This window comes from Myotis nattereri (genome assembly GCF_964212035.1).
Source record: "Myotis nattereri genome assembly, chromosome: 1".
NCBI classification, from domain to species: domain Eukaryota; kingdom Metazoa; phylum Chordata; class Mammalia; order Chiroptera; family Vespertilionidae; genus Myotis; species Myotis nattereri.
This window is the reverse complement of record NC_138075.1, coordinates 69,845,507-69,860,651: the sequence shown is the minus strand read 5'-3', so window position 1 is coordinate 69,860,651 and position 15,145 is coordinate 69,845,507. Positions and strand designations below refer to the sequence as shown.

Genomic DNA, 15,145 nt, shown 5'->3' with positions numbered 1-15,145 from the left:
TTCTCTCCACTATCTCCTAGACTGGAGGCTGGCAGACTATATAGTCCACAGGCCAAATCCAGGCCTGCCACCTGTTTTCGTACGGCCCACGAGTTGGTTTTAGCATTTTTAAATAATTGAAAATAAAGAAAAGTAATAATTTCGTGGCACATGAAAATATGTTTGAGGACTGGTTTAGCATGCTCATTTAGCCTCTATGATGTTTTTTCTATTGAAAAATGTATTTTAAATTCTAAAATTTTAATATATGAACATTTTAAGAAGTTATTTTTAATTTGTTGATTTAAAAGGGAGGGAGAAAGAGAGAGAAACATCAATTTGTTGTTTCACTTATTTATGCATTCATTGGTTGATTCTTGTATGTGCCCTGACCAAAGATCAAACCCACAACCTTTGCATATCGGGAGGATGCTCTAACCAACTGAGCTACCCAGTCAGGGCCTTAGCATTTTAAATAAATTTATTTTTAATTTTGGTTATTGATTTCTGAATAATCTTTACTATTGAATTATTTCATTTAACTTTTCTTGCTAAACTAACTTTCTTGTGCCCCTGTTTCTGCCTCAGTGAAAGGGAGAGTTATCCTAAGTCAGGGGTCCTCAAACTACTGCCCGTGGGCCACATGTGGCCCGCCGAAAACATTTATCCTGCCCTCTGGGTGTTTTTGCCACCGCTGTTAAACTATAGTCTGGCCCTCCAACAGTCTGAGGGACAGTGAACTGGCCCCCTGTTTAAAAAGTTTGAGGACCCCTCTTCTAAGTCATCTTGAAAGTCTCCCAGCTGTAGTGTTTTGTGAGCTTATGATTCACTCCTAACAATGTATCTCAGTGAACCAGAATGTCGTCTTAGGATTGTAGGAAACCCCAATATCTAAAGGTGATTCTGGCTTTCCATAAGATGGTGGCTGGCACATACTATTGCTAATCTATATATATAAAATCCTACGCAATGGTTATGACCTGTCACTATGATGACGCACTGACCACCAGGGGCAGACACTCAACTTAGGAGCTGCCCCCTGGTGGTCAGTGTGCTCCCACAGCCAACCTCCCGCGGTCTCCCCCCAAGCCAGCCGGCCCGATTGGCCCTGATCACTGGTCAGGCCGAGGGACCCCACCCATGCACGAATTCATGCACCAGGCCTTTAGTTTAAAATAAGGCTTTGTAGACTTCTAAGAAAGAGTTTATGGTGACTTGTCCTGGACTATAATACTACTCATCTGAGCTAATGGTAACTGGGAAATGTTGTTGGAGGAGAAGTTGTTGATTTCAGAAACTGAGTATAAAATACTGATGATCTAAAAATATTAGCTGTATTAATGGACAGATTATTTTAGGGTAATTTAATAAATGACATAATCTGCATAACTAGGAGTGAGGCTGATCTGAATCTGCTCAGACTGATGGATTAGGGCAGGGGTGGGCAAACTTTTTGACTCGAGGGCCACAATGGGTTCTTAAACTGGACCGGAGGGCCGGAACAAAAGCATGGATGAAGTGTTTGTGTGAACTAATATAAATTCAAAGTAAACATCATTACATAAAAGGGTACGGTCTTTGCCCACGGCTGGATTAGTGATTGGTCATTGTGGCTTTGACATAAAGCTAGTGTGAATAAACCTGGGATTCAGAAAGAACACAAACTTATTCCCTGTGGCAGGCTTTAAAGGAGCCCTTAGGTGTAGAATTATAATAGATTAACAAGAAAATACATTCTTCTGATAGATGCACTGACTAGGAATCAGAACATTTGTTGTTTCACCTGACCACTTCTCCTTGAGGAAGCTTGTTATCTGTGTAACAGGGTAATCAATATATCTCAGTGTAGACATGAAGGAAAAGTTATTCACTTGGAGGGTTGCCATATTTCTTGCAGAGATTAGCTATATAGTAAAGCATTTTAGGTTATGTGGAATTGTATGATTAAAGGCAGAGGCAATAATGAATGCATGGTTATAAATTTAAAACAGCAGTGTCTTGTAGAATTTCAAGACAAATAGGATAGTGACATTGAAATAAGCAGATTAATTACCCCCCTCTGCTGGGTAATACACTTTTGATCAAGATACTTCTAAAGCAATACAGATTGAAGTATATATTCTTTTTTTTATTGTCACTGCATTTTGGATTCTTAATGTCCATTTCTGTAGATGTTTTTATTGATTGGTTTTATTTCAATTCCGTTTGCTGAGTTCTAGTTTTTTTATTTATCTAAGAAAGAAGTACTCTGTGACTGTTGAGTTTATAAATTTGCAATGTTATTCCCAAGTTGATAGTTATCTTTAAAATCCTCATTTGCTAAAAACTGTTTTGTACCCATTTTGTCTGTCAGTCACATCTTAGAATCCTTTACCTTAGATAAATTCTAAAAATGAAGTGAGATACCTGCCCCTCATATCCCAAGAAAAACTTGTGGTTTTTAAGAAAGAATAGATAATTAGTAAAGAGGAGTACCATGGCCATTTGTATAGCTAACAAAGAAATATTGGTAATATTTTAAAGAGTGTTCATAAATCAGAATGCTGGTAATAGTAGTGAAAAGGAAAGATGGCTTTTCGTAAGGCTGAAAGAAGCACTTTGGTAGAAGAGTTTTTGCAGCTTTTGATGTGCAATCACTTGTATTAAAATATGTCTTTTACACTTCTAAAAGGTTTATATTTCACTCTTCTTTATTTTTTAATAAAGAAACGAGCATAAATGAAGAGTAAGCTGACTGGGATTTTTTTCAGGAAGTCAGCTTGTGTGTTTTGGGGGTAGGACTCATTCATTTATTGATCTGTTCATTCTGAGTCTCGGAAATTATTTCCTGTGATGCTTACTTTCTTGTTTTTATGATGCTCATAAAGGTAGAGTTTATTTTACAGATTACCCTTTTGCTGCTTGAAGTAAGAGCCTCCCAAGCTATGCGCCATGAATAAAAGTGGCTGGAGCCTCTTGGTTTGTTGCCTCTTAACTAGTAGCAACTCCTCTTTCCTGGATGCCACAAAAATGTTGTATTTTTAAGGGTGCCTGAGGAAAAAGTTGGAAAGCACTGAGAAAAACCAGGGTTTGGTGTTGTATTCTAAGGTAATCAGAGTACTGCCTTTCTTCCAGACAGTTGGGTATGGAATGGTCTTTAACAAGGATAGATTCTCAGAACCGCTTTTCTTGATCTGTATAAGTTGTAGCCTCCATTGCCTTCTAAATCTTTATAGCCTTGATTTCTTCCTTTAATTCTTGAGTACAAATTAGTGTTATCCTCGATCACATATTTCTTAAATGCTAGCTAAAATTTAACTGTTATTTTGTATAGATAACCTTTACTGTAGAGCTTCACATTCTCCATAATAGAAAATTTCTCTTTTGCATTCATATTTTATTAGATATATTAGATAGGCCCTTCTCTGCTAGTATGACACTTTATTTTATTGGAAAACATTTTATCATATGTATAGGTTATATTTTTTTATCATTTTTAGCTGAATTGTATGTGATATGTATATTTAAAACACTGTATTATAATACACCCTTAAAGTCTTTATAAGTAGCTGAATAAACTGTCCATAATGACATCAAAATTTTGCTAAAATATTTACTACTAAAAGTTTTAAATTACCATGGGAATGTACTCTTATGTTTATGTAGTAGGCAATAAAATACTGTAAATTTACAAATGTAATTAAAATTATGCTTTTAAAAGCATATTATGTCCTAAGATATGACAAAATATGGAATAGGCTACACAGAAAGATACAATAGGACTCTTACAACATATGTATTACTTAAGATAGTCTGTGGAAATAAGAAAAAGGCACTGTGTTATGTCAGCAAAGTTATACGATAGTTATCATTATAAACTTATAGTGACAAAGTTATTAATGGTAAAGGTAAAAATAATAAAGGCAAAAATTAAGTGAAGAAAGGGAAAATAAGAAACATTTCAGATTAAGAAGTTGCCAAAGAGATTAAGGATATGTTTTTCAGATTAATAAATATAATTAGGTTGTGGATAAAAAGTGACCTATAAAAAATAAAAATGCCTATAAGTAATAGTTTTATTGTCTAAAATGACATTGTAAAAATGAGTTTTCTTTTCAGTTGTTAGAGCCTAACACAAAATTAGAGGATTTGTTTTCTAGGGAGAAAACATAGGAGTAGTTTTATTAACAGTGAGACTCACCCCCTTTCCATCATGGGACACTTTAAAAGACCAGGGACACATCTTTCTGCCTTGGATTGAACTTTATAAAAGTACAGAACATTAATTTCCTACTTGGCTTTTCCCATTGTGCCTCTGAATTATTGCATTGTGAAACCTCAATCTTCCACTAAAAACCAATTACATTAACTACTTTTCTCTTTAAGATTTAGCAGCTCTGTCTCTTGAAACATACTGGTTCTCCTTTGACTATAATATCACAGTTAGGGAGGGAAGTGGGAGTATAGATGGTGTTACCATAATTTTAATTATGCTTTATTCGACAAAGTATTACTTTGTTAACTATACATACTTATATAAACCCCTTTATTGACAGTGTTCCATTCAGATCACCATCCATTAGCTTTCATTTTCGTCTACTGACCTTAGCAATTCCTTCCCATAGCAACTCTTCCACATCTGAACCTCATCATTATTCTTGGCTACTTTGCTTGCACAGTCTTGACCTTTTGGTCTTCATTTCAGCAGGCTGCTTTCCTGGATCTGGTTGTTATCCAGAACTGTTCCATTTGAGGAATTTTACAATTTCCTCTCATTTCTTTTTTATTCCCCTTCCCTTGCTCTACAATTTCATGCTTACTCTATTACTTTGTGCCTTCAATTTTCCCCAGTTTCACTAGATTCCTCTGGCTTGAGTATCTTTTTTATTATTTTCTTCTTAAATCCAATCTAAATTTTTTGTCAGTCATTTAAACTACTTCAGTAGATAATTACCTGCTGAGTTTTTACTTTATTTTACCCTGAAGGAACTTCACTGAATTCTACATTATTAAAAGAGAATATTCCCTTTTTAAAGGTGAGTCAAATATATATTGAGAAACTGCTGTGTGCTAGACACTGTTTTAAGCACTGGGAATATCCAAATGAACAATGACAGAAATTCTAGTTTTTAAGATAAATATACATTTTGGTGAGGGACAAAGAAATGTTACAATAAGTAAGTAAGATTAATATGCTAGAGAGTCCTAACTGATACGGGGAAAAACAAATCGGGAAAGAAGTATAGGGAGTTTATTTGTGGGGAGGAACTTTTTTTTTTTAAATCCTTACCCAAGGATATGTTTTTGTTGATTTTCGTTTTGTTTTGTTTGAGAGAGAGAGAAGGGAGAGAGAGAGAAACTTCGATGTGAGAGAGAAACATCGATTGGTTGCCTCCCACACACCCCACTGGGGATCAAACCTGCAACCTACTTATGTGCGATCACCAGGAATAAAACCACAACCTTTTGGTGTACAGGACGATACTCCAAACAACTGAACCCCTGGCCAGGGCTGTGTGGAGGAACTTTTATAATCTGGCCTTTACTTCCTTTATCTTGACTCTGTCTGCCCTTTCCCAAAGGCAGTCACTTCCATGATATATTGCCTTACTTAGTTATCTTTACCAAAAGCAAGTGTTGAATTTATTGAAATGCCTCCCCTCTTTTACATTAACTAAATAACAATAGATAGCATATTAAGAGTTTATGTGGAGTAGAGAATGTAGACAGATTGCTAGTCCTGAGGAAACAATAATGACAGGAACAATTTCCTTTTTATTGTCACAGATAAGTCATAAGCAGAAAACTAGGAAAATTTAATTAGAGAAAGCACCTTGGGCAAATCAGTTTTGCTGTTAAGGACTGGAATTGGAAGAAATGCTAATAATAATGGTAACAACAACAACATTCATCTAGTCCAAAATTAGCTGCTCATTTTAGGGCCAATCCATTGAAAAGATGATAAATTGTACTATTAATGACTTCTTCGTATAACCATAAATTTTGTGACTTTCTCTTGGCAGTTGTTTTTCAACAGTTAACTCTTAATATTGCCAATATTCCCCAAAGAGATAAAGCCTGCCTGTTAGCATATATATTATCTTTCTTTTAGAGCCATGTGATAGCTGTTTCCTGGAAATTAAGATTTAGCATATTTCCCATATTACCTGCCTTGTAATTTCTTTTTTTAATTTTTTTTTATTTTTAGAAAACTTCAGGTTAACTCTTAACTTCCTTCAGTACTCTCTTTACTGAATATACTAAACTTCCTGTTTATTATTTAACTAGAGGCCCAGTGCATGAAATTTGTGCATGGGTAGGGTCCCTAGGCCTGGCCAGTGATAAGGGCCAATCAGATTCCCCGCCTCCTTGCCTCCTCCTTCCCTTGTCACCCACACACTGCCACCGCACGGTTTCCCCGCCACCACCACTGGTCACCTGCCATGTTCCGCGCTGCCCCCTGGGGGTCAGCATACATCATAGGCACATCATAGCGAGCAATTGAACTCCCGGTCTCCCAGTTGAACTCACAAGGGGACACTTTCCATATTAGCCTTATATATATATATACTAAGGCCCGGTGCACAAAAATTTGTGCACTCAGGGATAGGGAGTCCCTCAGCCCGGCCTGTGCCCTCTCCCAGTCTGGGACCCCTTGGGGGTGACCACTTGCTGGCTTAGGCCTACTCCCCGGGGGGATTGGGCCTAAGCTGGCGATCAGACATCCCTCTGGCAGCCTGGCAGCCCTCGGGGGATGTCCACTTGCCAGCGGGGAGCAGGCCTAAACTGCAGTCGGACATCCTTAGCGCTGCTGAGGAGGCAGGAGAGGCTCCCACCATCACTGCTGTACTGGCAGCTGTCAGCCTGGCTTGTGGCTGAGCGGAGCTTCCCATGTGAGAGCACCCTGACCACCAGAGGGCAGCTCCTGCATTGAGCGTCTGCCCCCTGGTGGTCAGTGTGTGTCATAGTGACCAGTCGTTCCCAGTCTTTCTGCTGTTAGGGTCAGTTAGCATATTACCATTTTACTATATAGGATAGAGGCCTGGTGCATGGGTGGGGGCCGGCTGGTTTGCCCTGAAGGGTGATCCGGATCAGGGTGGGGATTCCGCTTGGGTGCCTGGCCAGCCTGGATGAGGGGCTGATGGCTGTTTGCAGCTGGTCACACCCCCTTCAGGGTGGGGGTCCCCACTGGGGTGCCTGGCCAGTCTGGGTGAGGGGCTGAGGGCCGTTTTCAGGCTGGCGGGCGACTGAAGCTCCCAGACTCTTTTTTTTTTCTTTTTTCTTTTTATTCTGGGATTTATTTACCTTCTATAGCTGTTACTGGAGCTGAGAGCTGGCTCCAGCTCTGAGGCCGTGGCTGGCTGAAAGCAGGTATCTGGGTTTGTTTAGCTTCTATAATTGAAACTCTGTTGCCATCACTGGCGCTCTAAGCTCTGAACCTGTTGGCAACTGAAAGCAGGTTTCTGGATTTGTTTAGCTTCTATAATTGCAACATTGTTGCATCTGGAGCTCAGAGCTGGGCTGCAGCAGGCGGGGAACCTTGCCTTCCTCCTTCACTGGAGCAAGCAAGTCTCCTGTTCGCTTCAGCTGCCTGGCTGCTGGCCGCCATCTTGGTTGGCAGTTAATTTGCATATCTCGCTGATTAGCCAGTGGGAAGCGTAGCGAAGTTACGGTTAATTACCATGTTTCTCTATTATTAGATAGGATAGGTTGGCTTGCTTTAGATTAAAGTCATTCCATTCTCTAGCTACTGGTTTATACTGATTGATCTGGTCTATTGGGCTCAGCAGGATTATTTTGCCTTCATCTTTCTCCTTTATACCTGATTGTGATACATTTCATATTCCTTCCATTACATTCCAATTAAATTGTTACAACATTAGTAGCTTCCCTCATAGTTAAATTAAAGTTCAAACTTTTTTATCTCACTATTAGCTTTCTAAATATTTTGTCACTACCTTTGCTCTATTAGAATCTAAATTATCATGTGAATGTAGCATGCTTTTTAATTGGTTGATTGCTATTCTTTCAATTAATAAACAGCTGTTTGAGTACCTTCTCTATGCTAGACTTTTCTTGTATTAGTTTGCTCATGACATCCTAAGACAATACCATAGACTGGCTGGCTAAAACAGTGGAATTTTATTTTCTCACAATTATGGAGGCTGGGAAGTCCAAGATATGGGTACTCATTGATTCGGTTTCTGGTGAGAGCTCTCTTTCTAGATTTCAGAAGGATGTAATTCAATCCATACCACTTCTTATTTAATTCCACTTTTTTGTCTATTGATTTTATGTGAATATTATACTTTTAAAATTAGTTTTATATATTTGCTAATACTAATTTCCCCCTCATTGGTCCCTCCCCCTTTTAGGTATATTTTTGCTCATTTTCCTATAACTAAACAATTTTTTTTAAAATATGGGTACATTCACTTAAGTTTTTTTCTACATATATAAAAATTTTGTGACTATTATATATGATTTGGGCGGAGGGTCATTTTTGGTTTCTTTTAAAGCTCATTTCATGCAACTCATCTTCTTTTTGTATAGTGCTAGTCAGAACTTCCAAAATAATATTAGATAATGTGATACGGTTGGCTTTTTTATTATTTTAATGGGATTTCTAGTGTTGTATAGAAAAGTAGAACCTTAGATATTATTTTGAGATGTCATTTATCACAGTAAGGAGGATTCCTTGATATCTCTTAATGTTTCCCTCATCAGAATTTGATAATAATTTTTCTGAAATCTCCGTAGACTTTTTAAATTGATCTTTTTATCAAGATAATTATAGGTCATTAATTGCTCTTGTAAAGAATAATGTAAAGAGATCTTGTTTTCCTTTTACCCAGTTTTCCCAATGGTAACATTTTACAAAACTAGTGTATCACAACCAGATATATATTCACATCGACACAGTCCATCACACTCAGATTTTCCCAGTTTTGTACTCATTTGGGTCTGCATTTAGGTCAATATAGTTTTATCACATATATCCACTATTATAGAAAAGATGCAAAACAGTTCAGTAACCATAAGAATCCTTTCCCCTGGTACTTAAAGCACACCTACCTCCCTCTTGGCCTGGAAACCATTCACCTGTTCTCCATTTCTATAATTTTGTCATCTCAAAAGTGTTATGTAATTGGGATCATAAATATGTTACTTCAGGATTGGTATTTTTCATTCAGCATAGTTCCCTGTGGGTTCATGCAGGTTATTGAGTGTGTATCAATAGTTTGTTCCTATTTATTGTTGCCTGGTATTCTACGACAACTGTGAACCAAAGTTTAACCATTGCTTCACTAAAGGAAATGAAGGCTCTTTACAGTTTGGGGCTATTGCAAATACAGCTGGTAAGAACATTCATATACAAGTTTTTCTGTAAACATATGTTTTATTTCTCTTGGGTAAATGACCATAATGTAATTGCTGGGTTGTGTGGTAGTTGCATGTTTAGTTTTGTAAGAAATTGCCAAACTTTTCCCCCAGAGTGGCTATATTATGTTACATTTTTACCAGAGCAGTCCAGTTTCTAGGCATTCTTACCAGCATTTTCTGTAATCACTATTTTTTATTTTGTCATTGGTATAGGTGTATCATGTTAGCTCATTGTGGGTTTTTTTTTGTTTTTTTTTTAAATATATTTTATTGATTTTTTACAGAGAGGAAGGGAGAATGATAGAGAGTTAGAAACATCAATGAGAGAGAAACATCCATCAGCTGCCTCCTGCACATCTCCCACTGGGGATGTGCCCGCAACCCAGGTACATGCCCTTGACCGGAATCGAACCTGGGACCTTTCAGTCCGCAGGCCGACGCTCTATCCACTGAGCCAAACCGGTTTCGGCGCTCATTGTGGTTTTAATTTGGATTTCCCTAACAGCTAATGATGTTGAATATCTTTTCATGTGTTTATGTGTACCTTCTTTGGTGAAATGTCTGTTCACATCCTTTGCCATTTTTCTCATTGGATTGTTTTCTTTTCTGTTGAGTTTTGAGAGTTCTTTATATATTCTAGATACTAGTTTTTGATTGGGGATATATGGTTTGCAGATATTTTTCTCCCATTCTTTATTATCTCCTTCACAGAGTCCTTTGCAGAACAGAGATTTTAATTTTTATAAAGTCCAGTTTATCAATCTTTTTCTTTTCAGGGATCATGATTTTGGCATCAAATCTAAGAACTTTTTGCCTAGCCCTAGATCCCAAACATTTATCCTGTGTTTTCTTCCTAAAAGTTTTATAGTTGTTAATTTTTACCTAAGGAATGATACTTGGATCAAGGTTAATTTCTTATGCCTATGAATGTCCAGTTCTTCTAGCACCCTTTGTTGAAAAAGTTGTCCTTCCTCCATTAAATTGCTTTTGTACTCTTGTTAAAAATCAGTTGAGCATTTTTGTATATGTTCTCCATTTTGTTTTATTGTTCTATTTTTCCCTCCACAAGTATTATACCATATATTATTGTTGCTATATTTTTAAGTCTTAATATTGGGTAGAGTGATGTCTCCCATTTTATTCTTATTTCTCAAGATTATTTGAGCTGTTCTAGGGTCTGCTTTTCACATAAATTTTAGAATAATTTTGTCCTTATTAGGATTTTGATAGGAATTGTGTTAAACCTATGGGCCAATTTGGAAAGAATTGACATTATTACTATATTGAATTTCCAGTCCATGAATGCCCTATGTCTCTAGTTAGATCTTTGCATTCCTTTTCCCCCCCTTTGAATTCTTTTGACATTTTTCAGCACATAGATACATTTAGTTAAGTGTATACCTCTGTTTCATTTTTCTTGGAGCAGTTGTAAATGATGTTGTATTTATAATTTTGGTTAATACATGTTCATTGTGTGTATGGAAATGTGATTAATTTTTGTTTATCGTGCTACCTTGCTTAACTCTGAGGTTTTTTGTTAGATTCCCTGGGATTGTTTAAAGTAGACATGTCATCTAAAAATATGAACAGTTTTATTTCTTTTTAATCTATGCCTTTTATTTTATTTTTTTCTTTCCTTATTGCAGTGGCTACAACTTCCAGTTCTATGTTGAGCAAGAATGGCAATAGTATACATCCTTGCTTTCATCAGATCTTAGTAGAAACACATTGTCTTTGACCTTTGAGTATGACGTTAGTTGTAGGTTTTTTAATAGACAATCTGTGTAAAATTGAGGTAATCCCCCTCTCTTCCTAACTTACTGGTAATTTTTATTATGAGTGGATGTTTGAATTTGTGCAGTGCCTTTTCTGTGTTAACTGCTAGAGCTTCTTTAGCTTGATGACATGATAGATTACATTGATTGGTTTTTGAATGTTGACTCAAGGCTTTCTGAGTCAACATTCAAAAATCAATCAAAACTGGACATACATAGGCAAAGTCTATGTACCTGGAATAAATCCCACTTGGTCATGATATATATCTTTTTATATGTTATTATATCTGATTTGCTAGTATTTTGTTGAAGAATTTTGTGTTTTAGACCATGATTGATATTGGTCTGTAGTTTTATTTTTCGGTACCATCTTTGTCAGGTATTGGTTTCAGGTAATACTGGTCACATAAAATTCAATTGGTAAGTGTTCCCCCCTTCTTCTGTTTTCCAGAAGAGATTATGTAAAATTGGTGTTAGTTCCTCTTTAAATATATGATTGAATTCTCCAATTGAAACCATCTCAGTTTAGAGAGATCTATTCTTGAGTACTCTTAAATTAAAAATTTAGTTCCTTCAGTGGTTATAGGACTGTTCAGGTTAACATTTTTATGTTGATTGAGTATTGATAACATGTTTTTCACAGAATTGATCCATTTCTTCTAACTGTTGTCTAGTTTATAAGTTCTTAGTATCTTAATTATTCTTTTAAAAGCTAAAATATCTTTAGCAATATCCTGTTTCATTCCTGAAATTGGATATTTATGTCTTCATTTTTAATTTGTCAGTCATGCTAGAGTTTTATCAATTTACTAGAGGCCCGGTGCACAAAAATTTGTGCACTCGGGGAGGGGGGTCCCTCAGCCCGGCATGTGCCCTCTCACAGTCTGGGACCCCTCGGGGAATGACAGTCTGTTGGCTGATGCCTGCTCCCCTGGGGATTGGGAAAAAGCTGGCAGTCAGACATCCCACTGGCAGCCTGGCAGCCCTTGGGGGATGTCCACTTGCCAGCAGGGAGCAGGCCTAAGCTGCAGTCAGACATCCTTAGCGCTGCTGAGGAGGCAGGAGAGGCTCCCACCACCACCGCTGTGCTGGCAGCCATCAGCCTGGCTTGTGGCTGAGCAGAGCTCCCCCTGTGAGAACCCACTGACCACCAGGGGGCAGCTCCTGCATTGAGCATCTGCCCCCTGGTGGTCAGTGTGTGTCATAGTGACCAGTCATTCCCAGTCTTTCTGCTGTTAGGGTTAATTTGCATATTACCCTTTTATTATATAGGATTATTTTTTTAAACCAGCTTTTGTTTTATTGATTATTTTCCCCTTTATTTCAATTTTATTTCTGTTTTTGTTGTTGTTGTTGTTGTTCATTTCTTTCTGCTTGCTTTGGGTGTTTGGCTCCCCTTTTTCTAATTTCTTAAAGTAGAAACTTCAGTTATTGATTTGAGACCTCTTTTCCCAACATCCATAGCCTTTTTAAACTTTATTAAATTATTCAAATCTTATATATCCTGTTTGGCCTCCTTCCATTTACAGTCTGAAACTCTTCAATCATCATTATGTCTTTGGATATTCTTGATTTTCTAAATAATTTGTGTTATATAGATATTGCTGTATAAATTAATTAATAAAGGTTTATGACTGTTAAATCATTAGATCATTGAGATTGATTTCATCAGAATGTGTGGGCCCTTCTCCAGATTATACAGACCCAGTTGAAGGAGAAAAGAATTGTTTAAGCTTATTTACTCTGGCAATTCAGAGATCTAACAGGTTATGATAGGGACTTTGGGAAGAGCCAACTAAAGAAGCAAGGAATATTATCTGTGCCTAATCCTATATAATAAAAGGCTAATATGCAAATTGACCAAACAGCGGAACAACCGGTCACTATGACGTGCAGTGACCACCAGGGGGCAGACGCTCAATGCACTCAGCCAGAAGCTGGGCTCACGGCTGGCGAGCGCAGAGGCGGCAGTAACGGGAGCCTCTCCCACCTCTGAGGCAGTGCTAAGGATGTCTGACTGACAGCTTAGGCCCACTCCCCTGAGGAGGCTGAGGGGATCTCCCTCCCTCCCCTTTCCCCCCGCCCCCACCAGTGCAGAAATTTCATGCAGCGGGCCTCTAGTAATTTTATGTTATTCTTTAGTGTGGCCACCAGGAGTTAGAGCAGTGCCCTAATTATTGTGACAGTTTTTTTGTCTTTAATCCCCTCAGTTCTTCATAGGGAGTGCCTCTCTTGCTTAAGGTCCTTAGTTTTCCAGAGTTGCTGAGATTCCCACTGTATCTCACCTCCAGTCCCTCATCCCCTTTCATCCTCACTTTCTAGTGATTGAATTTCTTTAATGGTTATAGGTCTATAATGGTTTTCTATTTTCTTTTCAATTAGTTTTGATAGTTATAGCTTTTCTAGGAAATCCGTTATTTCATTTAATTTTTCACATTTGAGCTCATAAACCATTACATTGCATTTATTATTTTCTAAGTGTCTTCAGTTTGTCCCCTTTTGCATTACTAATACTGTTAATTTGTATTTTAAGCCCTTCTTTGTCCATTTCCCTAGTCTTTGGCAAAGAATCAAATAATACAAGAATTCCTATACACCCATTACCCAAATTCAACAATTTTTAACGTTTTGCCACATTGGTTTTATTCTCTCTCCCCCAGTATGTATGTACACACACATACACACGCGCGCGCGCGCACACACACACTTTTTGAACTATGTATTTAAAGTAAGTTGCATATATCCTACCTTTTACCCCTTAATACTTTAGTGTATTTTTCCTAAGAACAAGGATATTTTCTTAAATAACCACAGTGTAATTATTTTATTTAGTAAATTTAACATAAATATAGTACTTTAATGTAGATTCCATATTCCAGTTTTGTCAACTGTCTTAATAATGTTCTTATAACATTTTTGTTCCTTCGATACAAAACACATGACATTAGCTGTCATGTGTCTATTCTCCTTTAATCTAGAGCAGTTTTTCTTTTATTGACAGACATATTGAAGGAGTACTGGCTCCCTTCCCTCTTTAGTAGCTGAACTGCTGTTATGCGAGAAATACGCCATTGTTTTTATTGTTACTTTTTAAAAATTCTAAAATCCCATGCAGTTTAGAACAGTGTTAAATATAAATTTTTATTAATGATTAGTAAAACTATGTATTTAATAACAATTAATTTCATATTTAATAGTATGCCTTGGTGTTTTTCATAAAGGATACAGTTTTTATATCATCAGGAAGACTAAAGTTCATAATATGAGGCAACTGTTTGAGATGCCAATTATCAAATAATTTGAATTTGGAATTTTTGTTTAAAAAACGAAATGATTCAAAGGTATTTTAGAAAGGTACTAGTGAAATTTTTTAGGTTTGGTTACCAACCGTACTACTTTTTAGATAATACTATTTGTAAACATAAATTATTACTTGTAAGGTAGCAACTATAATAAAGAACATAGTAGTTTGAAAGTACGTATTTAATTTTACTCTGCTCTCCCAAATTATTAGTTGTTCTAAGTTAAACAAAAATGCATTTATTCTCAGTTTTTGCTTGGTCTATTTTAAATGCTTGTGGAAAACAAGTCTAGTAGTTTTATGATGGGAATTTTGGTCTGTATTTCCCAAAATAACTTAGAATATATCTTCAGAAGTTTTAGTTGTTAAGTGGCCTTGGTTTCCCTTCCACCCTCCTCTTCTCCCCTCCCCCCATCAAATACCCTATTATTTCTTGGGGAAAAAAACAACAACATTGGGAGATTGAAATGTTTCCATTGCTTTTAGAATCCATTAACTTATGCTTCCCAAAATCTATTCATAAGTTCTTTGAGGTCCTGAGCACGTTTATTATTCAAAATCCTCCCCCTCCCATTCTCAAAAAAGGTCTCCCCTCCTAATTACTGACCTCCTAGCCTCTAAAGGAGTGGTTCTCAACCTTCCTAATGCCGCGGCCCTTTAATACAGTTCCTCATGTTGTGGTGACCCCCAACCATAAAATTATTTTCGTTGCTACTTCATAACTGTA

At 37.0% G+C, this 15,145-nt stretch overlaps 1 protein-coding gene across 2 annotated transcripts in view; it reads left to right on the top strand.

Annotated features, from left to right (window-relative positions):
* Positions 1–15,145, top strand: part of SPRED1 (sprouty related EVH1 domain containing 1) — a gene marked incomplete at its 5' end in the record, with an annotated part of 129,530 nt that overhangs the window by 65,380 nt on the left and 49,005 nt on the right. The gene's annotated exons all lie outside the window — the stretch shown is intronic.